This window comes from Galeopterus variegatus, unplaced genomic scaffold (assembly GCF_000696425.1).
Source record: "Galeopterus variegatus unplaced genomic scaffold, G_variegatus-3.0.2 Scaffold2391, whole genome shotgun sequence".
Classification (NCBI taxonomy): domain Eukaryota; kingdom Metazoa; phylum Chordata; class Mammalia; order Dermoptera; family Cynocephalidae; genus Galeopterus; species Galeopterus variegatus.
In genome coordinates this window covers 77,004-103,827 of record NW_007728502.1, presented here as the reverse complement: position 1 = coordinate 103,827, position 26,824 = coordinate 77,004, and the positions used below count along the sequence as shown (strand labels likewise).

Here is a 26,824-nt window from a genome sequence, read left to right as displayed (position 1 = left end):
TTAATGATGTCGAAACAAAAAATATTTTGATGGAAATAGTTTTTAAATGGCCATAGTTGTATCCAGATTATATACCGACGTTTTCGAAACGATAAACAATCGGCTTAAGAAAAACATCATGATCGTCCGTAAAAACAAAACAACAACAAAAAACCCATACGAGAAACAAAAGTGTTCCTTACGATGTTAAAAGGGTATTTTCCTGAGCTAACAAAGCAGTCGTGGGTGCTATTGTTTTGCAGTGTCACTTAACAGCGAGCTTAGACTTTTGTCGTTTGGGTGGCTGTGCTTTTAAAAGCCCAGTGTAAAATGGCACACACACTGCATTTTTTTCCGAGCTGCGGGGGGCGGGGGACGCGGGGGATAGTGCAGACTGTAGGGACACTGCGCTCCTGGCCAATCAGAACGCGCCTGCTTGCCATCGCAAAGTTGTTAACCCCAGAGTCTTCTGGCTGCCGCTGTCTCCTCTGCTTTTAATCTTCTGTGGATATTTCCCCGATTTTTCCCAATCGCCCACAGATCCTGGGGGAAGCCACCCCATCCAGCCGCCGATCATGGAAGAAAGTATTACTCTTTATTTACCAAATATTTTAAAGATGTTTGAAGAACCATATGCTGCCTGGAGGCTGTTGTTTCTAGGCACACAAGTATCCAGCTTATATTGTTACAATTTTTTTTCAAGAACTGCCTTCTTCTTTGGCTACACTAAGGGTAAGTTTGTAATTTTAAACATTTATGGCATTAAGTCTTTGAATGAGCCACCAGATAAAAAGGGTTTTCATTGTGTTTCTTCTAACAAAACCAATCTTTGTATTTTTCTTTAGCTTTGATCTCTACACGTTTTACCTAATCGTGTCTGGTTAATTTTACCAAAAGAAAAAAAAATAGCTTTTTTCATTGTTAAAGCTAAATATTGATAATATAAATTATACTCTCATTACTGTGAACTACGGGGGAACTCAAGATATTTCAAGATGGACTTGTTTTGTGCCAGCAATGTTGGTAATGCCAAATATGTGCATATCCTCTTTATAAAAATTATGTATTACCTAATTTGTCCAGGGCTAAATTATCAGCAGGCAAACTATCGATGTAGTTTTTTAAAAATAGGCATGTTGTGGTTCTCTTGATGGATTACAAACTACAGAAAAGCTCCCCTTGGTATAATGAAGGTGGAGATTGACATAACCGGGTTTATATTAAGTTATGGCTGTTACTAAATAGTGGATCTTTTCTTTGCTGATCAGATCTAAATTTACAGTCTATGATATTATTTCTTTGAAGCTCTTCATTAAATAATCTTCGCACAGCTTTCTTGATTTTCACCAAAAAGGTACATTTGGGAGACATTTTGTAATTTTGGCATTTTTCTCATTTTTTTCTTTTTGCACACGGTGGGAGATCTTTTTTGTTTTGCATTGATCTGTGTTGGTGGCGCTGTAGTGCTCCTCAACAATTTATGTCAGTTTCACTAAAAGAAAAAGGGAAGAAAAAAAAGAGGTGGGGCGAGATTTGATCTATTATCTTATCCCTTTATTTTCCTAAAGAAAGTTCAATTTGGTCAGTGGAAATATCCAGTTGTACTTAAATGTTTTCTGTGAACTGTGAACTATGTTTAGAGCAGACATGTCGTCACGACCAGTCCAGGGAACATCAGGGACAGGCATGCAGTTTGCAGTTGTGTTTTATCTGATCTGATTTATTATCTCTATATCAGAATTCTTCAATAATAAGCTGTTGGTTTATCCTCTTTCCCCAGTAACATTTTGTATTTTCTTTATCTTACAAAATCATACGTGTTAGTGTCTTTTTAATTTAACGAACCATTTGAGTTTTAGTTCCCTGAACATTGTAAAAGTTGAATTTCATTTTGAACCTAGGGACTTCTTAAATAACTGTTCTAAGTTTCTTCTGAGGATTTTCTAGTACTTTGGCCTATAATAATTCCTACATTATTGTTTATTTGTTTTATTTTAAAATGATACTTTAACTGAATTTATGCATAGTCTTTAAAAAAGAGCAAATATTTTGGAATAAGATAATTTTTAAAGAATATGTGCACAGCTCTTAACTTTAAAAATACTGATGTTCACGTACCTAAATGCAGGATTATATCTTTTCCATCTTTGTTCTTATTGAGAGTTATCTGATTAAAGAATATGGGATTTAGGCCCAAAGGCCCTCAAGAACAAAAATGTGTTACGATATGACATAGATTTTACTGGTCTCTGTAAACATTTTAGCTGTTTATGAAGATAGTAAGTACGTCCTTAGTTTAAAAAGAAAGTGGGAGGAATCGGTAATTGTACCGTAAAACATATTATTTTGCCAAAAAAATAAAAACAACTGAAATAGTATCCTAGACCACCTTCCCATACAACTGAATAGATTATTTCTTGAGATAGAGAAAATTTCAGGAGTTATTATTGTTTTTACTCACGTTAAAATATTTAAATGCTCATTTCACCATTTAATCATTTAACAGTTTGAAGTAAAAGAATGTGTGAAAATGACTAGAAATAGTATTTCTGATTTTTGTGTACCTATAATTTATATGTATATCCCTTTCCTTGAACTTCAGTAATAATGATGTATTATACCTTTTTTTTATACTATGCTAAAAAATTTGAAATTGTTCACTTTAACTTTTTATCCCTGTAAAATATAAATACCCCATCAAGACTGATTTTTGACTGGATAGATTATTTATAGAATGAAATACTGCAGGTGTAAATATATTATCTAACCCTCTGGTTATGCTAGAGAGTTTAGTTCTCTGAAGTTGATTTATTGAATAAAATATTCTTTCCAACACATTTATTGCTAAAATTTTCTGTTATTCACAATAGTGATATTTTTCTTTTAATTTAATCTCTAAATACTAAAAATGCTTATATAACGTAGACCCCCTTTTAAAAACCAACTGATGCTATGAAGTCCATATGTAGCAATGCAATGCTCTTTGTTCTCCTACATCATTGACTATTACATCATTGATTATGAAGTAACCATTATAGTTACATCTTCACTTTTTAAAATTATCCATACATATTTATATTAAAGATATTCTTCTATATGTGACTCTTACATCACTGTGTAAGTAAGGAGGTTTAAATCCACGAGGTAAAAACAATTCACAATTTTATATTATTCTCCATTTTCAAATCCACCTTGTGCTTCATTTTAGCCCTTGATTCCTTGGATGTTAATTATTTTTTAATTGATAACATTTTTGTAAGTCATTTAGTTCATGAGTTTGGTGTGATTACCATTAAAATTATTATAATAGACTCTTTTTATCACTTAAAAAAACCTTTATTTATTAAATATAGTATACAGAGAACTAACTCAGTTTTTCATGGTAACAGTTGCTAGATCATAGACAATAAAAAATTATTTTTAAAAAAAATCCCAAAATGTCAATTCAGTCAACAATTCCACACTTATTTCTATCTTGCATACTATTTTATCACAGGTAGTAGCAAGTAGTAAAATCGACTATATTAAAATGTCATATCATTTTTTTCATTCTGCCCATCCCTCTGATGGAGGGAGGAGTTAATAAGTAGTGAAATGGCCAAAAAACAAGTTGCAGAAAGAAGACATGATGCCAAAGACAGAGAACCCGTAAATCAAATTCTAAACAATAAACCTCAGAAAAATGAACTTGAAGTTGTGGAGCTTGGTCAATAACAGAAATAAACAGAAAATTAAATTAAGACAATGTCATGAGCCAATGTAATTTACTAATTTATGAATCTGTATTCATTAATATTGCTAAAAATTGAGAAAATTTCAGGTTAACCAAACCCATTAGGTAATGGGTAACAAAGGGAAGAAACATTTAAAGATATTGAGATGACCTAACATAATAAAATGCTGAAAACATAAGCCAGGACCAATCTAATCTACCTTGGAATGAACTTTTTCAGAAGAAGGAAAAATAACTAAAAATTTTACCCTTTGAAATCAAGTTCCATACAAACCTGAAATTGTATATATTTCCAGTTCTAACTACTGCTTGCCCATATTTACCTCTGCTATTTCCTGGACATATTGCTACTTTCCATAAGACTATACAGGTACATTACTGTTCTCAGCATGGTTTTAAAAAGGAAGAGAAAGGGGAAAATAATATACAAAATGGGTGTTTGTGTTATGACTTTGTTTTCAGTGTTTCCAACATCAATCTCCAATGGAGAATCTAAAGGGAAAGTAAAGCAAAGATAATGACTTCATTATGAAAAAGATAAAAGCATGTTTTATATTTGTTCAACATTTATCTTTATTTGGGGGTTTGTTCTAGAGCACCCCCCCACCCCTATCTATTATGTGCTAATATGATAAGATGCTAGGGTATGATATTAAGAAAAAGAGGCAAAGATCCCTGCTCTCATGTAGTTTATCATCCAATATGGTTCAAAGTTTTAAAGATATCTTAAATCTAAGGCCTGAGATATGTGTGATTCCCATTTGGGAATGAAGGCCAAATAAGATTTCTGGAGTAAAACATTTTTTAAAATTAGATCTGTGTAGGGCCGGCCCGGTGGCGCACTGCTACAGTGCGCTGCTTGGGAGCGCCGCGGCGCTCCCGCCGAGGGGTCGGATCCCACGTACAGACCGGCCGCTCACTGGCTGAGCGAGGTGCGGGAGCAACACCGAGGGTTGCGATCCCATTGCCGGTCCCGGTCGGGTACAGGCGCGACACAGGGTTGCGATCCGTTGCCGGTCACGTAAAAAGACAAAAAGGAAAAAAAAAAAATTAGATCTGTGTAGGGCCGGCCCGGTGGCGCACTGCTACAGTGCGCTGCTTGGGAGCGCCGCGGCGCTCCCGCCGAGGGGTCGGATCCCACGTACAGACCGGCCGCTCACTGGCTGAGCGAGGTGCGGGAGCAACACCGAGGGTTGCGATCCCATTGCCGGTCCCGGTCGGGTACAGGCGCGACACAGGGTTGCGATCCGTTGCCGGTCACGAAAAAAGACAAAAAGGAAAAAAAAAAAATTAGATCTGTGTATATAGGATTTGACAAGTGTCCTTCCATTAAAGGGTCATTATTTGAGCACCAAATATTGACACATTGGGGTGAAAATAGCCCTCATGTTTTAGGTATAGCCCAAGTAAATGCTACATAAATAGATGGCTACCTAATGCAAATTCCTGTTATGAAGTGAGAATACATGGACTTATTTGATTGAGAAGAAAGACTGAGAGGATCACTCTGGTAGCAGAAGTTTTGGGCATGTCCCTGTGAGGTCCATTTGATGATGAAGACTTTTTTAAAAACATGGTAGAGCCTCATTTTGCTTGTTTTGCTCACATTGTCATGAAATAAAAATGGATGTAAATAAAAACTGTGAAGATGTAGTAGAGAAATATGCTTAGTATTTAAGGATGATGTTAGAACTAAAATATTTAGTTTTATTTTAAAACTTCTGTAATAATTTCTAATGATATATAACAGAAATTTTAAAAATAAAAACAAATATTTTAATTTATGAAAATAATATAATTAGACATTTAGCTAATGGTTAGTTAGTTAAGCACATCAGGTATGGAGCAGGAAAGTAAGACTGATGTTGTTTCTATACAGATGAGATGGAACTAGTTATTAAGCATTCTCTTAAAATGACCTCAGGAATAAAGTCACCAAATTATTTTGTCATAGAGCCAATTAATCCATACTAGCTAGTTGTATTATAACATTTAGTTTGCTTTAATACTAACGTAGAACCCCACAGATAGTGGCATAAAAAATAAGGACATTTATTATGTCAACTAAATCAGTAATCAGGTGGCAAGCCAGTTCCAGGTTGGTTCAATAGCTCAGCAATGTCATCACATTCCTTGACAGGTTTCACCCTTTCACATCGCTATTATGTCAGTGATGTTCTTCCTCATAGTCACAATGGCTGCTGCAGATCCAAGAATCATGCCCTGATATTATAATTTGTAAAGTGAGGAGAGTTTCTCTTATTCATCTTTTTTATAAAGGAAGAAATTCAATCTGAGAAGCCCCAGAGCACATTGTTTCTTATAGCTCATTGGTCAGGTTTGTTAGGCTGCTCATACCTGCACGAGTCACTGACAAGGAGATTGAAATGACCATGATTGGTTTGGCTAGGGAAGAGTGCTTAGAAGGTGAACACCTGCTGAGTATCTAGTGCTGTATGTGGTTGGCTCTTATATACACTGTATAAACTTTGACTGGCTTGTATAAATATTCTCGAGTGATATAACATTATTGTCTGTTTTTATAGGAACCAGACTTGTCACAGGTGGACTAATTCAAAAAAACAATAACAGCATCATTTAATTAGAGCCTACTATGTTCCTATGTCTACCCTAAATGCTACCTTTGCTATCTCCTCACAGAAAGTTAGGAAATAAGACAATTATTGTACCCATTTTACAGATGAGGAAACTGAGGCATAGAGAGGTTTACACGCCTTAGGATTGGCCTACATTACATAGTAAGTGAAAAAGCTAGAGTTTAAGTCTGGGAAGCCTGAAATCAGAGTCTGCACTTACCTCCTCTTCTCTACTGTCACATTAGATATTTGTAAATTTGTTTGCTATAAACTGACATATTTTCAATGCACTGTATAATATCACTGTTGAATGCTCTAGTGAATTTATTATTTTATAAATCTAATAATCCTTTCATTGAATGAGTAATTGCCCTCCTAATTTATCAGTAGTGTATATTTGAATTTCTGTATGTTGAATTTGCTTCAGGTACATTTGTACTGCATCTCATTTCTTCAGGAACATCTCATGAAATTCTTGCAGAGGCTGAATTTTTACAGGGGGAAAAAAGATCAAAGGCTAGAGATTCAGTGAGGCCTTGTTAAAGTAGGTAAATTCATGATTTATAACGTTAGAATATTGGCTTCTATTTCATAACACACAAGGCCAAGAGGAAAATTTGCATTTATCCCGAAGGAGATAAAGACCAAAATAATTTGGTTCCGGGGTGGGGCCCAGCAATGGGTGTTTTAATAAGCCCTCCAGGTGATGCTGGTGCACACTAAAGTTTGAGATGCGCTTGGAGGGCTTATTAAAATGCAGATTGCTGGGTGGCCGCACCCCTGGGGTTCCTGGTTCAGTAGATCTGTGGCAGGCATAAGAATTTGCATTTCTAACAAGTTTCCAGGTGATGATGATGATGCTCATCCAGGGACCACCTTTTGAGAACACTGCTCTAGAGAATCACAGGTTATCTGACATGGTAAATATTTTGTTTTTGAAATATGGATCACCCACTTTAAAGGGTGTCATTTAATATTTGGCAAATATAATGAATAAATACATATTTCAGTATTAAATAGGATGGGCAGGGTAGCCTCATTGAAAAGGTGAGTGGGGCAAAGACTTGAAGGAGGATTTTTCTTGTGCCTTAGCATTAATATCACATTGGAGATTTATTTGCTGACAATTCATATGTGTGTATTTTTAACTATTTTTTTAAAATAGCAATGCATAATTTACAAGTTATTTTTAAAAGTAGGTAAAAATAGAATTTAGTTTTGCTTAATAGCAAGTTCCATCTGAAAAAGACTTCTGTACCTGTGTCATTTTGCTGGTTTTTCTCAAGATTTTATTCCACCAACCACTAATGCTCCACATTCATTAATAGGACATGGTTTGGATGAGACTGAGAAGGTGAGGCTTCCCTGCCAATGACCTATATTTAGGTTTGAAACTCAGGTCACTGCTCCAATCCACTGGAAACTCTCCATCTTCCAAGACGGAGGTCACAACCCTCAGTCAAAAAACACTACAATATGCCAAAGAGTAAAGAGGTTCCTTTCCATGAGTTTAATTGTGTTATTGCTCCATGATTAAGCTATGAGACTTAAGAAATTTTTCTGAAGGCCTTTGCTTATTTTCCAAGAAACAAATTGCCAACATGAATGAGAAGAAAAAAACAAAACAACAACAAAAAACCCCAGCAAATTCAATATCCTTACTATCTTCATAAGCTTCAAGCTATCCTTCCGTACCACTGGAGGTCTTGGCAGGAAGCCAATATGAAGCACCACAAAGAGTCACGAGTAGTAATTTTAGGCTGATGTGGCCCAGTATAAAGAGTCATTCAGCACCTATTTAGTAATAGATTCAGATCACTTGGGGGCTGGCCGGTTAGCTCATTTGGGATCATTTAAAATGGCCTAAAATCCACAACTGTTTTACCTAATATGGTAGTCATTAGCCACATGTGGCTATGTATGTTTAAATTTGAATTAATTTAAAATTTGAAACTCAGTTTTTAATCACACTATGCACATTTCAAGTGGTCCATAGCTATTCCTGGCTGGCGGCTACCACATTGGATGGCATAGATTAATGGAACATTTTCATGATTCCACAAAGTTTTATTGGATAGCCCTGGCCTAGAATGTCCCTGGGACCGTGTGAGACTGTGGTAGGCTCACACTCTTGCACCAGTGGTTCTCAACTCTGCCTATATGTAGAATCACCCTGAAACTTAAATACAAAATGTCTGTGTCCCACCTCAATACATTCTGACTTAGTTGGTCTGAATGGGATCTGGCCATAAGTATTTTCGAAAAACTGTCTTGAGGGATTCTAACATGCAGCTAGGATTGAGAATTGCTAAATTCACCAAACAGGGTAATGGATATTGAAGCAAGCCATTAAATAAAAAATTTGGGGGGTGGAGGGGCGGGCAGTGTCAGTAGACTAATACTGCCACTTCTCATCTCTGTCTTTCAAAAGCTGCACAATCTATCTCCAAGGAGATGAGGGAGGTCCAAACCTAAATAAAGACAGTCAAACCAGTTCTGTGGAATGAAACAGTAAGTTGACTATGTAATGAACATAACCTTTGGCTGGAAGAAGAAAAGTCCTGCAGCTAATTTCAGTTATCAGTTATTTGATGCCCTCAACAGTGAGCTGTGTATATTACAAGACTATTTAGAAGTTAATTTGAGTTTTAAAAAATATATAAGATTTATTAGGGCTGGCTCGGTTGGTTAGAGCACAGTGTTATAACACCACTGTCAAGGGTTCGGATCCCCATACTGGCCAGCCACCAAAAAATAATAAATAAATAAATAAATGAATAATTTTATTAATTTACATATTTGAAGGTAGTTCTTTCCTACGTTTTTAAATTTAGTTAAATTTTGTCATATTTATAAATCTTGGAAATTTTAGAAAGCATGGTCTCTTGAATAATATCTGGTTTCATTAATAGCATTACTTAATTAAACACCTCCCAGATTTTTGTACTGAATTTATAAATTTACTTCATACAATTGCCTTCTTTGATACTTAGTTAACATTTTCAAGTAGTTAAGAAAGTCTTACATATCTAATAAATTAAATTTCTAAATATGGTGATTCTCACATTCTCTTTTATATTTCAATACTATATACAAATTTAGTGGGAGTTAAAAACCTCTTACTCCATAGAATGGTACAATTGCTTACACTAAAAAACATTACTGAACTTTCTACTGTGATTCTAAATCTAGCTGGATTTAAAAAATGCTTACCTGTTAAAAGAACAGTCATATCCTATGAAACAGTTTTTTTTTGCAGAAAAAAATATGTTTTTTAAAGAACTTTTTTATATTTTCAATTTATTTATTTACTTGTAATTGAAACATAATTGATTGTACACATCTGTAGGGCATAGCATTGAACATCAACACCTGTGTGCAATATGTGATCCTCAAATCAGGACAATTACTAACGCCCATTGTCATACAATGTAATAATTTTTTGTGGCCCTTTACCAACCTCTCACCATTCCCCTCCTCCCACTCCAGGCAGCTCCAATTCCATTCTCTCCCCTGGAAAGTTCAATGAACCATTGTGACTGTTGTATCTTTCTTTCTTTCTTTTTTTGTTATTTGTCTGTGAAACAATTTGGGGTGTTACCTTCCCAAGTGAATTTTTTCGTCTGCCTTCTCAGTTTACTGTGGTTTCTTGGTGAGCAGATTGTGGTTGGGACACAACTACAACCTTGTCTGAAACACAAATGGGACATGCTGAACTTTATTTACATTCACTGTATTAAAAAAAAAAAGTATTCACAAGGTTTATCTGCCCTAGATATTGAGTCATATCTTTACCTATTTTCAGGTCAGGTTAGACTCTATGGTTGCCATATAAGTGGCTACATCAATAGACAAATATTTGGATTTTGCACTTCTTAGCCTTCTAGAATATATAACTTTTTGTTGTTGTTAATATCAAAATCTAAAGACCTTTGAACTTGGCAGAATGCCACATTCCTTCACATTTTGTCTTGTAGGACGATCAACTCTTGCAGATATTGCAAATACTTGATTGACTCTGAATCCCTCTCATGGTTTCTTTACTATGTGGTCACAATATTTAAGGTTATTCTACTGACAAGGCTTTTTAGATTCCAGGATAGCTAACCAAAAACCTCTTCATACATATTTCTATTGAAGACATTATGAGAACATTTTAAGTACAGTATACAGCTTGGACTGATCTGTTTTGAGTTCCTAGCTCTGTTCTTTACTACTTGTACAACCTTGAGCCAGTTACTTATTTGTCCAGACCCTCAGTTTCCTCTTCTCTGAAACAATGCAATATTGCTTACCTCACAGGGCTGTTGAGGTACAATCAGTGAATGCATCTAAAGTACCTAGAATAGTGCCTGATTTACCATAAGTACTCAATACATGCTCTAAGTTCATTTTTTCATAGACATACCTGATTTCAGATATCAAAATAGGCCTTAGACAGTGTTGGGAATTAAAAAGATCACCCTATTTGGGTGTATGGATTTTGCAGTATTAAAAAGCCTCCCTGGAATAGACCATTATCTTCTCCAGGTACTCTGTTAAAAGTCAGTGAGTCAGATAGCCTTTCCAAGAGTTAGGGTTTCCATATCATGTGCTTGTCACTCATTAAATAAATCTTATTGAACTTCTACTACATTAAAACAAAAACAAAAACCACTGTGCTGAGCTTTATAGGATTAAAGAGAGAATAGAAAAAGCATTTGGGAATTGGGCTAAATCTAAACTTCATGGAAAAGACAGCTAAACTTCATGGGAAAGGTAAATCCTTAAAGGATGGGTAGACTTTCAACATATAGAAATTGAAAGAAGACATTCCAGGGACAGAAAACAGCATGAGCAAAAGCAAGGAGGAGAGAAAGCACCTGGAATTTGGAAATGCAACTAGGAGTCCCATGCAGATAGAGAATAAGCTATGATGTGCAAAGATAAAAGACAGGGAGAGATGGGTTGGAACCAGCACAAGGAGGGTTAGGAATCTCAAGTCAAGGAATGTGGATATCAGTCATTGCCCACAGAATACCAGTTCAAATGCTTGTGTTATCTGGCCAGGAAATAGTGAAGGGATTAATAGGAGGGAACTACCTCTTTCTTTAATTAACCTGTTAATCCACTGGCCTTGGAGAGGAAAACTCTGATGGTCTGGATCTCTGGCTAGGTAAGTTTTGATGGGGGCGAGTAAAGAGAAGTGGAAAAGGTTGAAAGTTTGGGATACTTTTCTGTAAGTGTACAGGCTGGGCAGCAGGGGGCAGCATGAGGGCACCAAAAGGTTGAAAGAATGCATAGACTTCCTTATGTAACATTTCTTGACAATTACGAGTTTACATTTATTAGACTACTTATATTAATAACTTAGTATTTTTTTTCCCAACAATGAATAGAAATTAACCGAGAAAAGAAGAAAAATAACAGCTGCACTATGTTAGGCCGGCTAATGGCAGAGTGGCATTGCAGTTTGAGAGAATACAAATAGATAGTTATCTATGTATTATATCCTTTCAAATGAATAGGAACTCAGAATTCTTCGCAAATGTGTAAATTTCAGTTAGAAAACATACCTTTAGATGACTAAGATTTTTCATATTTTTAAAGTACACTTGTTCAGCTACACTGTATTCAGGGAACTAGTTGCTGATTAACACCAAGGACAAAAGTTTGGATCCCTGTACCACCAGCCGCCAAAAATAAATAAGTAAATAAATAAAGGAGCTAGTAAAAAGTGGAAAAACTCTTGAAAATAAAATTGTAATTAAATAATGAATTGAAACTTTAATATACATTTTATTTTGCATACCAAATATACAGAATTTTTAAATTTGGGATCTTATAATTATGAGAATTTTTCTTCATATCTAAAATTCAAAACTCTCTAAACTAAATTTAATCTGATTTTTCTAGTGAAATTCACTGTTACACATTTTTTGTTTTTTGGCTGGCCGGCACGGGGATCAGACCCCTGGTATTGGTGTTATCAGCACCATGCTCTAACCAACTAAGCTGAGTGGCCTGCCCTTTTCTGGGAACACTCACCTCTTATAAACCTTTTTAAAAGTTTGGATGGTTAGTGATGTTAAGAATAGAAAATTGGAAGTTTCCATGTTGATTCTTCTCTGCTCAAGAATTTGCCATTGCAAATCTACGTTACATCCACCCGAAATCTCTCAAATGTGTGTGGAAGGTCATACCGCTTCATACACTGCACACCTAATGAAGAAACTTCTCTCTGTTCCTTCGTCATTCTCTCAATATCCATTATGCATGTGTTGGAGATTGTAATGACTGTGTGGTTTGTCCCTAGTGTGCTTTCTGCTCTGATATTTCACTTTATTACATATACTTCTTTCCATGTATTGATATAATACCTTATACAAGGGCACTTCAAAAAGTTTGTGGAAAAATAGAATTGAAAGATAATATTAAACTTTTCGTGAACTTTTTGAAGTATCCTTGTACTTGTCACTTTAAATGGGCAAATTGATGGCTGACTCCATGGTTCTTGAATGTTAATTCCAATTTTATTAGGGAAAATCTGAAATAATGAATAAATATTTGGCTTAAGCTAGTTAACATGAAAATTACTTCTTCAATATTATGAAAAGAGAAGAAAAAATTACTTTATAAACTTATGAAACACTACCTGTATATTTTATTTCAATCCTTTGTAAATCTGGGACTATAAAAATGACAAGTTGAGCTGGCAGGTTAGCTCAGTTGGGAGAGCATGGTGCAGATACACCAAGGTCAAGGGTTCGGATCCCCATACCTGCCAGCTGCCAAAATAAAAAAAGATATTAAGTTATTTAAAATGTTGCCTTTCAAACCAGGGTATACCAGGCTATACAAATAGAATGTACTCTGTTTGTGTTTATAGGAATTAGGTTCATTAAGGACAATAACATCATCTTTTTCTTTTGTATCTCCCTTGGTTCATAATACAATGCTTGCGTAGAGGTGGGGCGCAATAAACAAAACAAGGTTAGAAAAACTTACTGAAGTGTATGAAACATAATTAAGTTTTTAAATGCACTCTTCATACTTTTTTGGCCAGTACAGGGATCTGAACCCTTAACCTTGGTGTTATTGGCACCACACTCTCCCACTGAGCTAAGCGGCTAGCCCTCTTCATATGTTCATCATACTTTTCAAATTGTTAAACTGGTTAAATTGTTACTATTATTGTTGACATTTGGTATGTTTCTCAGTGCCTAAAGAGTACTATTGGGTTAATTATTTTCTTAATTTATTAAATAGAAATTCCCTGAGCTTTTCCAGTGAGAATAGCATACTAATTCCAGATCTTTTATTACTAGACAATTATTTTAATCAGTTCTGCTTCAGCCTTTATTTTGAAGTTTGCATCTTTTTCTTTTCTTTTTTTTTTTTTGCGGCTGGCCAGTAACAGGATCGACTCCTTGACCTTGGCGTTATAAACGTGCTCTAACCAAACGAGCTAACAGGCCAGCCCTTCTTTCTTTTCATTTTAATGCTAAATCTGTATTTTCAGGTTTTAATGATATATTTGTAAGCTACATGGATTCCTCAAATCACATTGACCACACTTATGGCAAAGCTACTTCTACTAACCATCCTGTAAGACCTCTTTGACTCGGTCACTGAAATTACTCTCTCTAGGGCATATCTTCCAGGACTTTATTTGTTCTTGTAAGTGCTTTCTATACTATGCAAACATACAGTCAGGACATACCAAAGGCATAGTTTCTTTAGAAATCACTAGTAGCTCAAAATAAATTATCTTTTCTTAGCTTTTTACATTTAAAAGTTTTTTTGTATTCCTGTTTCTTCTACCAACTATAGAAAAGTAGAGATAATCATAAAGTTTGAGAGTTGAAAGAGTGGGAAAAGATCAAGTCTGAGTCCTTCTTTTCAAAATTGAGGAGACTGAGGTCCAGGGAGATTCAGGTCAAGATCATACAGTTAGTTGGAGACACAGTCGGGACTGGAACCTACATCTTTTAAAATAATATGCTCATAAATAACTTTAACACAGGTAAGGTACCCTAGCATGAATTAATTTTTAATTCATTGGTGACTCAATTATTAAAATGTCACATGGCTTTAGAAGCTTTTTGCTAATTAAAAACAGTTTTAAAAATCAACATGGTGGGGCTGACCCTGTGGCTCACTCAGGAGAGTGCAGCGCTGGGAGCGCCGAGGCTGCGGGTTCGGATCCTATATAGGGATGGCCGGGGCGCTCACTGGCCGAGCTCAGTGCGGGCGACACCACGCCAAGGGTTGCGATCCCCTTGCCAGTCACAAAAAAAAAAAAAATCAACATGGTGGGGCTGACCCTGTGGCTCCCTCAGGAGAGTGCAGCGCTGGGAGCGCCGAGGCTGCGGGTTCGGATCCTATATAGGGATGGCCGGTGCGCTCACTGGCCGAGCGCAGTGCGGGCGACACCACGCCAAGGGTTGCGATCCCCTTACCAGTCACAAAAAAAAAAAAAATCAACATGGTGGAGGCAATACTATTATAAGATTAGACTCTTTTCTCTATACTTAAAATAGTTTTGTTTTTTATTCCTACTGAGAATTAAGAAAAGAGAAATTTTTTTTTGTCTTTTTCGTGGCTGGTAAGGGGATCGCAACCCTCGGCTTGGTGTCGCCTGCACTGCGCTCGGCCAGTGAGCGCACCGGCCTTTCATATATAGGATCCAAACCCGGGGCGGGAGCACCGCTGCACTCCCAGCGCTGCACTCTCCCGAGTGCGCCACAGGGCTGGCCCAGAAAAGAGAATTTTTTAAAAGACCGTTATATGAAGAATAGTTCAAAACACATGCGAAGGAGCCATTGCTTTTCAAGTAGACTGAAAGTTTAGTTATTTGAAAAAGTACAGATATTGAAATAACTCAAGAAAACAAAAGCAAAGAGTTCTATTAAAACAGAAGGGAAACTAGGTATTGGAAAGACACACAACAGTATCCCCTACAAGCCTGATGTAAAGAAGTATGTGTGTATATGTGTGTGTGTGCACTCATATTTTTGTGAATGGAAGGAGTAAGAATAGGGTTTGAAAAATTATTCAAGAAGGAACACTTTTTTATTCAAAAAAGCATTTCTTTCTTTTTAAGATCTAGGTTTTGATCAAAGGAAAGGACTGAACAGCTAGTGTAAACTAAACCCAGTTTAGCATTTATGTTAAAATATAGGTTATTACGATGTGGTTCAGCCTACTCAGAGGCAAATGTATGAAATAATAATAGCAGTATCTAAATCTTACTATGATGAAGATATAAAATTTTGTAGGGATTAAATGAGATAATGCATGTGAAGCACCCAGCCAAAAGCAAGAACTCAGTAGGTTTGGTTCTGTGGATTATTTATCTATCCCAAACAACTGTAGGGGAGCGAAAACTGGTTTCCCTCCACCCTTATGGGTTCTTAGGTTGGGCTACAAATTAAATTGACATAAAACAGATTAACAGAAGAAAGACCATGTTTAAAATGTATGTACAAACAGAAGTCCCACAAAGTAGGAGACTCCAGGAAGAGTCAGGTGATTGATGCTTATATAGATAGCATCCTGAGCTACAGAAAAGAATAGGAGCTTGGGGCTTCTGTGTGGTGACACAAGTTAAGGGAGGGTGAGAGGAGAAATTGTATGGTGAGTAAAGTTTGTCTCCTTATGCAGATTAAAAGGTCTCTCAGGTAATAGAAGTTGCCTGAAGTAGCCTGCCTCTTCAAACAGATACTTTTACTAACGTAGATTTCATTTGTAGATGTAAATATCTTTTACAAAAGGATGGCTTTTCAGAGCTACTCCTTTGTCTGCAGTTTCTCAGAATAACCAGCTCAAATGTGCCAGAGAAGTATATTTTGGGGTGGCATGTTCTAGTCCCCTACAGTCGTATTTTGGGGTGGTGTGTCCCGAGCCCCAGCACAATACCAAGAGGTATAACCATGTTACGTGTTACAGAGAAGGAAGCTGAAGCTCATAGAAGTTCAGAATTTTATTCAAATTTACAGAGCTAGGAAAGCTCAGAGTTGAGATTCAAACCTAATCATTGACTCTGGACCCAGAACTTGTAACCACTGCACATCACTGTATCTGTTAACAGTTTGTTTTCTCAAAGCACTTGCATATCATTTGCTAGCAGCCTTACTACTGGCTTTAAAAATGGAGTAAATTTAGGGCTGTACAGTTAGCTCAGTTAATTGGAGCGCAGCCTTGTGATAACACAGCCAGCGATTTGGATCCCCTTACTAGCCAGCCACCCCCTCCTCCCCCAAAATGGGGGTTATTAGTAAGCAGAGGAAATTCAGAAAGAAAATGTTTTTATGTTGATTTTTCTGTTCTAAATGGGGTCGTGATAAGGAAGAGGCTTCATGTTGAAAAATCGCATTAGTAAAAATTATAATGCAGATAAATTTCTTATCACAAAATAATGCAAACTTACCATACTTTTCCTAAACTTTACATTGTACTAGACATTCTATAGACTACATTGAAAAAATACGGCAAGATAAATTAAAAGGGGTGAAAAGGGCTATTAAAGCATAAAGAAAATGGATGAATTTGGGTCTTATAGATTTCCAATTTAAGGAAATGTGCAATGGATCGAGTCTTTGGTGATTAACTGTGTGGTATGAACAGGTCATAGCTTTTCTGTTCCAATATGTTCTTTTGGAGGTTGTGTACCCTTCCTAACCACTATGGTAAAACATATAAAATTATATATTCTTCCCTATATTTGTATGGCACTTTGGAATTTCCAAAGATTTTTCACCACATTATCTCATTTGTTCTTGATAATGGCCTAAGACGGAAGAGAACAAGTATTCTTTAGACCATGCATGTGAGGCTCAGAAATTAAAGCTTAAGGCTTTAATTAAAACTTAAGGCTCAGAAATTAAATCATTTCTGTAAGCTCATACCTCTGGTAAATGGTGGATATTAGATCAGGCTCCAGATCTGCAAACATGGAAGCCAGTGTTCCTTCCAGTACAGCATGCTGTGTCTCACTACACCATGTGGCGATTTTGAATGCAAACTATTACTTATCATTTGACTGTTTTTGCGCAAAGCGTTCACCCTGAGGCAAACAGTAGCAACCTGTGCAGAGAGGTTCTGACCCCCTGGGGAGCTTGCCTGACCAGTTTTGAGATTGAGCAGTCACTGGATAACCACCTGATGAATCACTTGACAATGGGAGGAAAGAGGCAACAGGGCTCCTTATTGATTTAAACATATCAATGATACAAAACTACTAAATGGAAATAAAACAAAAAGATTCTAGAAGATGAATGTAATATTTTGTATAAATTAGTTTTATATAATAACTTGTAGGTCTTTGGTTTCATTTGAGGATTTCTTTGTTATTGTTGTTTTCCTTGGCTAAGAGTTTCGAAGCCTTTATAAACAATATTATGTTTTATACTGTACATACAAAAAATAAAGCTCAGAAGAGTAAAATGATTTATTCAAATGAACAGAATAAAAATATCGTTGAAAAATAGCTCATTTATTGAGCATGACTTTCATGTCAGGTCCATGCTGCGTCCTTTGCGTTGTTTCATTGAGTCCTTGCAACAACGCAGGAGATTGATTATGTTATGATTCCTATTTTATGGATGCGGATACTGCAATTCCAAGAGCTTAAATTAGAGTCAAAAATTTTGAATCAAAGTTCAATATGTTCATTTTAGTAGAGAAACTTTTGGAGATAGATGTAGCTAAAACATTTCTAGCTAATTTAGTATAAACATCAAATATATTGCCAAAGTGTATCAATCTGCTCAATTTTAGTGCCTGTCAGAATTCTGTCCAGTTTTATATTTAAATGTCTTATTTTGCACTGTTTTTAGCAGGATAAAAATCTTTTTTTTTTTGTCTTTTTTTCGTGTCCGGCAACGGACCGCAACCCTCAGTGTCGTGCCCGTACCGGACCGGGACCGGCAACGGGATCGCAACCCTCGGTGCTGCGCCCGCCCCTCGCTCAGCCAGTGAGCGGAAACCGGTCTGTATGTGGGATCCGAACCCTCGGCGGGAGCGCCACCGCGCTTCTCAAGCGGCGCACTGTAGCAGTGCGCCACCGGCCCGGCCCAAAAATCTTAATAAGTGGTAATAAAGATAATACTTTATATTTATAAAATCTTCATGCTTTTTCAAAGTTTATGTGTCAGACTTCTTAGTTATTAAGTGGATAACTTGATTGGAAAAACTGTTGAATTCTGAAAACTTGTCTAAAAACTTGAGAAGTCATAAACTTTATGTGTCAGACTTTTTAAGGTATTAAGTGGAATTTATAGAATTTCCCGAAGTGTGTTCTTAATAATTAATGGTACATGGAAAGGGGTTCCATGGTCAAATAAAATTTGGAATACACCGTGCTAAGCAACAGTAAACAATTTTCTTTTTTGCAGGACTTTTTTGAGCCTGTATATTGAGCCTATACCTATCTTTAAGAGGAAGATATGATAGGCAGTATTTTGCTAACTTACTAATTTTGTATGTAATTGTTTATGTAATTTTTATCTCAGAACATCTGAGATTAGTGTTTTACTTTTGGAAACCGCTAAGTTAATATCTGGAAACAAATACTGATACTTAAGACCTAGGTTTTTGCCATCTATTCAGATGGACAATAAAAGTGCCAACCATCTTTTGTGTAGATGGCATTGTCATTATTCAAGAACAGTAAACATTTGTTCTGTGCATTAAACCAGGAAAATTTTAACGCATTTTTTATTTTAAATGTTCTATTAAGATTATATGTGTTCTTTATAATAAAGAAAAGTCAGAACGCACGAAATGTCCCTTAAGAGGGTAATGCTTTAGTAAATTATGATACATACATAGGATAAGTATCTCTGTAAAAAATTTTCTTCGAAGAATATTTAATGAGATGGGAACATTCTCAAATTATATTGAAAAGTAAAGGCCACAAAACAGAATATTCAGTATTATCCCAATATTGTAAAACGAGCAAATCAAAAACAAAAACTAACAAAACCAGAAACGACTAGAAAAAACAAAAGCACCAAAATGTTAACTTTATGAATAAATCAATTAAAACCAAAATATATTATATCATCCAAATTATATGTGCTACCACACAGTGTACTTATCTTGTTTTTTGGCTTATGAGTCTCGTGTTTGAGAAACCTAATTCAGGAGAAATCTTAAGATCTGGATGTGGCTTATACCTTTGTCAGTAATTGAGCTAGGCAAGTTAGGTAGGTCTTTTGTTTACTAGCTTCTGCAACTTTAAATATAGAAGATATATTTTACTTCTTCCCTCACCAGGATGTTGTGAATACTCACAAAATATTGGAATGTATTCTCTTGTAATGTGGGAGGTGCTGATGATAATATGTACTCTGTGTCCCTGGCTATGTCCTGGAGCTAAACTAATTTTGGCATCAAGGTAGTCTCACTTCTGTGAGCAAGCACCTAGAAAATAATTATAGAAGGGTACCGAGAAATCACTTCAAATTTTTACTTGGCTTTGGCCTGCCCAGCAAGTGACTGATTAACATGCTTCAGGCACCACTCAGCCTATAACTTCTCCAATTCACGCCTCAACTCACCAGCATCTATTTTCCACCTCCGAAGTCCTATAGAAATCATGCTTGCTATGATTTCTAATGACCTCTTCATTCTTTCTGGTTCTTTTAGTTGATCCCCTTGAAATGTTGACCTCGCTGGGCTTGTCTTCAGGCTTCTCCTAGACTCTTCCTCTTCTGTTCTTTTCCTGGCTCTTCTCCCTGTGCTATCTCCTAGATGTTGCTGTTCCCCCGGGGTTCCAATCTCCATCACTTAATCCTCTCATTCCATGAGTCACTCTTCATACCTATAATCTCACTCCACAGGTTTGAAATCATTCGCTTTCCCTTCCCTACTGTGAAAGAAAGGAAGAACTGGATTCAGAGTGCTTATCTCAGTAATTGGCACAATGTTACTCAAACTATCATTAAGATGAATAAATATAATGAAAGTAAAACATGTTAATCATTGCCCTCCTCAGATTATAGAAACAATAGTAATACATTATATTCCCTCTCTTGAATGATCTTTTCCCTGTCAATCTTGATTTGTCCACCACGCACGGATAAATTTGACTTAAACCTTCCAACGTCAGTTTTCACTTAGTAACAGTTTTTCCTCTTGTTTCTGTAAATTTCATCCCTTCACCCCTCATGTACCATTAATACCATACTGATTTGTATATGTGTTAAGTAGGAAAACTAATGCTCAAGTAGTACATTCTATCTACTTAAGATGGTAAAGCATTTAAAAGTTGCTACCTTTCTCTCTGTCTCCCTCTCTCCTCTCTCGTTTTTATCCTTCTGCCCCTTATAAACTTGCACTAACTTCTGCCCCTTACAAACTTGCACTAACTAACTTGCACCTGGGCTATACAGTAGTCTGCCAGTAAGTGCCAGTCAATGACTTTAAATGGGTTAACAGTAATTTGACATATTCCAGTTTAGATACATACTACTAAATTTTTAAATATATATAAATGGTTTATTTAATTCTTAAATTTTTCTTATTTTCCTAAGATGGACTTTTATTCTTCTGGCAAATTAATTATTGGCATGTATGACATGGAAGAGACTACTAAATAGTTTCTCTGTTAAGTACTAACTTGTTATTATTGAAGTTCAAGTTCCAAATGATTTCCTGTTTATGCCTCCCACCACTTCTCCAACTGTATCTACTAGTATCCTCATTAAAATGTTGTCATAGAGGCCTCAGCTGCTTTCCAGCATGGTGAGGAAAAGATCAGATGATTTATAGGGCCTGGGAATTGAAGGAAGCAAGTATTAAAAATGGTCACATTCACCCAATCACCTCTTCTGAGGGTTGGAGGTTCTAAAGGGTTGGCAAAATCATTCCTGTGCTCCGAATAGATTTTCTATAACCTTAAGATTTACATTACACAATAAGATGTACTGTCATCTTTTTTTTTTAATCCCTATACTGCTGGAACCATTTTATGGATTTTCTAAATTTTTAAATTATTCTCAGTCCCATTTGTCTGAGTCATATATTTTTCATGGGGGTGGTGGTTAAGTTGTTATTGGGAGATAAAGTTACTTTGAAATAACTTTGAGTTCATCCTGCTACAGTTTGCTAGGATTGATAATTTGCCATTTATTTTCTTAGAGATGGATTGTTTCTGCATATATTCTGAATTATTTTATTTTATATCAAACATAGTTATTAAATATTACATACAGAATTCCATGCATGAATCACTGTAGAAAAATCAGTAGTTCAGATATTGTTTCTGTGACATTGTATTAAATATATTGCAGTGCGATTGTAATATTTCTTTTCCAACATTTCCTAGATGAAAAAAGGGCTTCTAGTTTTTATTTTCCTAAATGTTATGTTAGAAAATTATTTGCTGTCGGGCCGGCCCGGTGGTGCACTGCTACAGTGCGCCGCTTGGGAGCGCGGTGGCGCTCCCGCCCGAGGGTTCGGATCCCACATACAGACCGGTTCCCGCTCACTGGCTGAGCGAGGTGCGGGAGCAACACCGAGGGTTGCGATCCCGTTGCCGGTCCCGGTCCGGTACGGGCGCAACACTGAGGGTTGTGATCCATTGCCGGTCACGAAAAAAAGACAAAAAAAAAAAAGAAAGAAAGAAAATTATTTGCTGTCAATACTTCATATAGCTTATTATGAAAATAAAAAGCAGAAAATTAAGAGAAATGATTACTTCAAGTGAAAATGTAATTCAGTATTAATACTTTTTCACGATGCTTTCAATCATAGCACTGTGTCACTTTTTGATGTTGAGATCATTGTGCCTTCACATTTGAAAGACATTAATTTCACATTTTCACAACTAAATACAAATGCAGTATCTCACTTTATAATTACTTCTGTGAGGTTATAGGGGCCATGTCTTGTTTGTTATTGCTTCTCCAACTGCTTTGCCTAGCTCTTTGTAAACATTCAATAAATATTTTTTGAGTGCTCAAAGAAATAAGGAATCTGGACTCATGCTAACAAAACCAGTATCATGATTTTAATCTTGTCCCATCAAAGAGAATTTAACTGTTTGCATCACTATCCATTCTTGCCCTCATTCCTTCCTACCTCAGAGGAAGACGGTCCTAAAGTTAACATGATTCTTTGCTTTTAGTATACATACATGCCCAAATCTCATCCCACCTTCAAAAACAGCAAAACCCTTCACCCGAATAGCTACCTACCCCTTTATGTATCTCTCTCCTGCCTTCATTGCCAAGCCTCTGAAACATCTGTCCTTTCTCACTTAAGTATACAAACATGCCCACATCTCTCCCACCTTCTAAAATAGCAAAACCCTTGACCCAAATAGCTACTTACCCTTGTCCCTCTCTCCCCTTCCTTCATTGCGAAGCTTCTGAAACATCTCTCCTTCCTTCCTTCTATCTGATTTTTGGGACTCAACTCTGGAAACAGACACCAGGAATTCTAAAATCAGAATTACCTCTCACCAGCTTCATGACATAGGCAGGCAGGTCACACAACCTCTCTAAACCTAACAGGATATACCTCACAGGGCTGTCATAAAAATTAAGTGAAATGCTTCTGCATCACCTGGCAGATAGTAAATGTTTGATAAATGGTAGATATTATTCTTACTGATTAAAAGTGAAATAGGAGTTCAGAGATGAGAAAGATTGATGTGGCTTAAGAATTATTTTGAATTCACATAACTGCTCACTCATGTTTCATAGAGGAGGTGATATTTGAGTTGTATTTTGAAGGATAATAACAATGGCTTACATCCATTTTAAGTGCTTTACATGAATTGTTTTATTTAATCCTCAAAACATTCCTGTGAGATAGGATTTCAGTAGCTAGAAGTAGACAGTCAATCTGGAGCTTGACCTGGAACATAGACAGAAAAGAATGAATAAAAACTTGCAGTAACCAAAGACATGCTGATTTCTGAAGATGGTAATAAGACTTACCAGCTAGAGTGAAGACTTTGTCTTAAGCAATAATGAGAACGTTGGAAAGAATGAGGCAAGATTATAGGAGGCCCTGACAACCATACCAAAAAAATATGGCTTTATCTAAAGGGAAAAATAAAGAGCAGTTATATGACTTGGAAGGGAGGATACAGAATGGAAGTAGGGTTTTAGGCACATTTATTTGGTGTCATGCACTATGCAGCCTTATGAAGAGCACAATTTGGACTGTGTTCTTCATATCGCCAGGAACCCACAGCCTCTACCAGCCACTCTTGGTTACCACTAGCCACTACTAGGGCAGTACCTGCACAGTTTCCTATAGAGTAGAAGCCTATTAATGGTTTATTGAGGGAATGAATGAATGAAGAACAAATTGGATTGGAGGTTGTTTCTAGGTGTGAAGTGATAAGAGCTAGAACTATGCGTAAGATAATGGAAATAGGGAGGCAAATCCTAGAAATACTTTCCAAGAACCAATTATAAGACTTGGATATATATCGGTCATAAACTAATAATATTGAGGTATATTTCAAATTTATTACTTTCAGCAAAATGCAATGTCAGAACAGTTGTAATGGTACATTCTCTTTGTAAGTTTTTGGTTTTGTTTTTAAGCAGAAATTCTGTATTTGAAACAAATCACATTTCAAGATGATATTCTGTCATTATTACTACCATTAAAACTTAGTCTCTTTACTTTATACTCCTTACTCCATACACCCACGTTCTTTTACTGGATTGTTGTTGGAGTGTCTTACTGAACTCTGGCCAAATAAACCTCCTCATCCTCAATCACACCAGGTAGTTGCCTCCTCCCACCCTTTTGTTCATACCGTTTCACTCTTCTGCTGTCTCATTCCCGTTACCAGTCAGAATCTTACCCATCCTTCAGAACCAAATCACATGCTACCTTCTCCATGACATCTGATCAACCCAGCTGTAACTGACTGCTCTCTTTCCTGAACTTCCATAGCAGTGCAGTTCACTTTACTGCCTTGTCATTTGGTTAACTAGGTATCCATTTACCAGTATCTTATTTGTATCCTGTATAGTAATAGAACTGTGGGTTACCTAGTTACTCAATACATATTTGTGACACTAATTCAAGCTATTTTAAATATTGCAAATTCTTTCCCAAACAAGAGTTTCCCTTTGAGGAAAGGTTAGCATATTTAGCTTTATGCTAGTGTCCATTTTTTGCAACACCAAGAATTTCACATCACTTTTGTTGGGGATACTTTAAAGGGAAGCTTAAGTTGTTATACAAAGGAAAGTTAAAGTGAAAGTCATTGCAGGATTAGCTATTTTTCAAGGAACGTTGTGGTTGGATAAAGGAAGCTGAGGAAAATTAAACCTGAACTTGTATTGCTGCACTACTGCCCCGTAGGATGGAGAGAAGTGAACTGTCTTATATAAGAGAGGCTTGGGAACTCAAGCCTTTGGGTCCTTGGGAACCCAAAAGGACCTGACAGTTGGAAATCCAGGGCACTGGGGAGCTGGATGGAGAACTGATGAGAAAAAAAGATGTCTTGCCAGCATATTATCTGCAAAAAGGGCAAGAATTTGTAAGCATTAACTCTGAACTTGCTGTGGAGGGTGATTTTAGAATTTCTAGAGAACAAAGAATTTATTTGTATAATACCCATTATTACTAATGTAGGATGTGGAGACAATTATGTGGAAATAGTAGGTTGTTATTTTAATGAAGGTTAAAAAAAATTCATTTCCTTGGTTGACTCATGACTGAAGAGACCCTATTTTGTTCTATAAAATTTAGGTTCCTCAATCACAAATTCTACAAGGATTTTCAGGAATATAATAACTGTAGGCTGGAGAGGACTGTTATAATAATATTCAGCCAGTATTCTCAGAACTGTTAAATCTGGCTCGATAGGTGTCATATTCCCCAGTGGGGTTGGCAATTCACACAGTTCCCAGAACGTGACATGCTCCCATAGTCTTTGCACATGTTGCTGCCCTTGCCTAAGATACCTTTCTTCCCTTTTTTTTTTTCTAAGTTAACCCATATTTATCCTACATAATTTTACTCAGATATCATCTCCTCCAAAAAGCCTTCCCTGAATTCTTCATTAGAGCCAATCCCCTGGGTTGGGTGCCACTCCTGCCGGTTCCCACAATAGCTTGGGCTTTTATCATTAACGCTTACCTCACTGTGTGGCAATTGCCATTCACAGGTCCTTCTCTTTCAATGTGTAAGCTCCTCCAGGAGCCCTCTGGGTATCAAGTACTCAGTAGCATCCTTAGAAGGCTACGGGGGCTCAATAAACATTCGATCATCGAATGAGTAAATGCATGGTCGCGGTATAGGAAATGTAGGTCAAAGTCCCCCTCCTTCACAGAGATGAGTTATAAATATTAGAGATTTAGGATAATTTTGGAGAACTGACGTATATGCTCTCCTTGTCTTCTGCCCAACCGGTGGAGCACAGCCAAACCATCCTGGAAGAGCAGTTTGCCTATGTGTCCTAAGCTAATAGCAGTTCATATCAAACCCAGTATTTAAGAGTAGTGATTATTTTTACTATGTAGCCCTCAAGGAGAAAAGTAGACTTACAAAACATTTTTATATCTTGGTGAACATTTGAAATTTTGCTGACAAATTTATTAAACCCACCCCAACGATCTTTCCTATTTTTTAAAATATCCCACTGAAAAGAGATCTCTGGATACCTATTCTCATGTGTAATATAAACCAGACGTTAGCAATCTACCACGTCCATCTAAATCTCTTCTAAAAATTCAGGGTTTTCCCTCTTTTATTTGGTTTGGCGGGAGTACTATGTCTTTATGTAATTAAATGTTATAAAGTTTTTAGGAAAACAAGTATGACCCATGGCTATGTTGAAACAGCATTTTTTTTCCGTACAAACAAAATCATAAACTTCGCTTTAAAATTTTGAAGTAGATCTTGCTTTAAATGTTTTCCCTGAAGGTTAGCGTCCCGTAATAATTCCTTTTGCTTCAGTTACAATAAAAGAGTAAATACGGGTAGGTAAAATGCAGGAGCAGAATAGGACGCCTACCATTGCTACTCAGCCCAAACGGTGGGAAACTGACCAGTGATTTGATGGCGAGCCTATCAAATACTATAACGCAGTTTCATTAGACATAAAAGTTTTAAAAAAAAAATGCTGGTAAAAGTTTACCCAGAGTAGCACCTTGCCCCGGAATTTCGTTTGAATTTTTATTTTATAGACCTAAAGCGCTGCAATAAGTAAGATATGCATTCCCCACCGCATCTGCCACCCGCGCGCAGCGCCTCTGGAGCGCGGCTCACGGAGAAACCCCAGCGGTGGCGGCTTTGGCCCCTGGGCGTCGCTCCGGCCCCTCGCGCCGGCCGCTGGCGGGGGTGACACAGGTGCCCGAGCCCGCCGGGCAAAAGCACCACCTCGTAATTCCTCCCCGGTTGCCTTTCGAAAAGCCGGCGTGCAGGTGGAGATAGTTTTCCTGCACCTTCGCTCGTCAGAAAGCGGCACTGGGAGGGAGCGAGCGTGAGAAAGTGAGCGTGTGCGCTAGAGAGAAAGCAGGACCGGGAAGCCGCTCCCGGCGTCCGGGCGCCC

General features: G+C 36.9%; 1 protein-coding gene across 2 annotated transcripts in view; it reads left to right on the top strand.

Annotated features, from left to right (window-relative positions):
• Positions 1–408: 408 nt before the first annotated feature.
• Positions 409–26,824, top strand: part of EPC1 (enhancer of polycomb homolog 1 (Drosophila)) — a 94,796-nt gene continuing 68,380 nt past the window's right edge. The window contains exon 1 of one of the 2 annotated variants that reach the window (XM_008581549.1): positions 409–711. The gene's annotated coding sequence lies outside the window, so the exon portion shown is untranslated. The remainder of the gene's footprint in view (positions 712–26,824) is intronic. The other variant, XM_008581548.1, reaches the window with a different exon arrangement.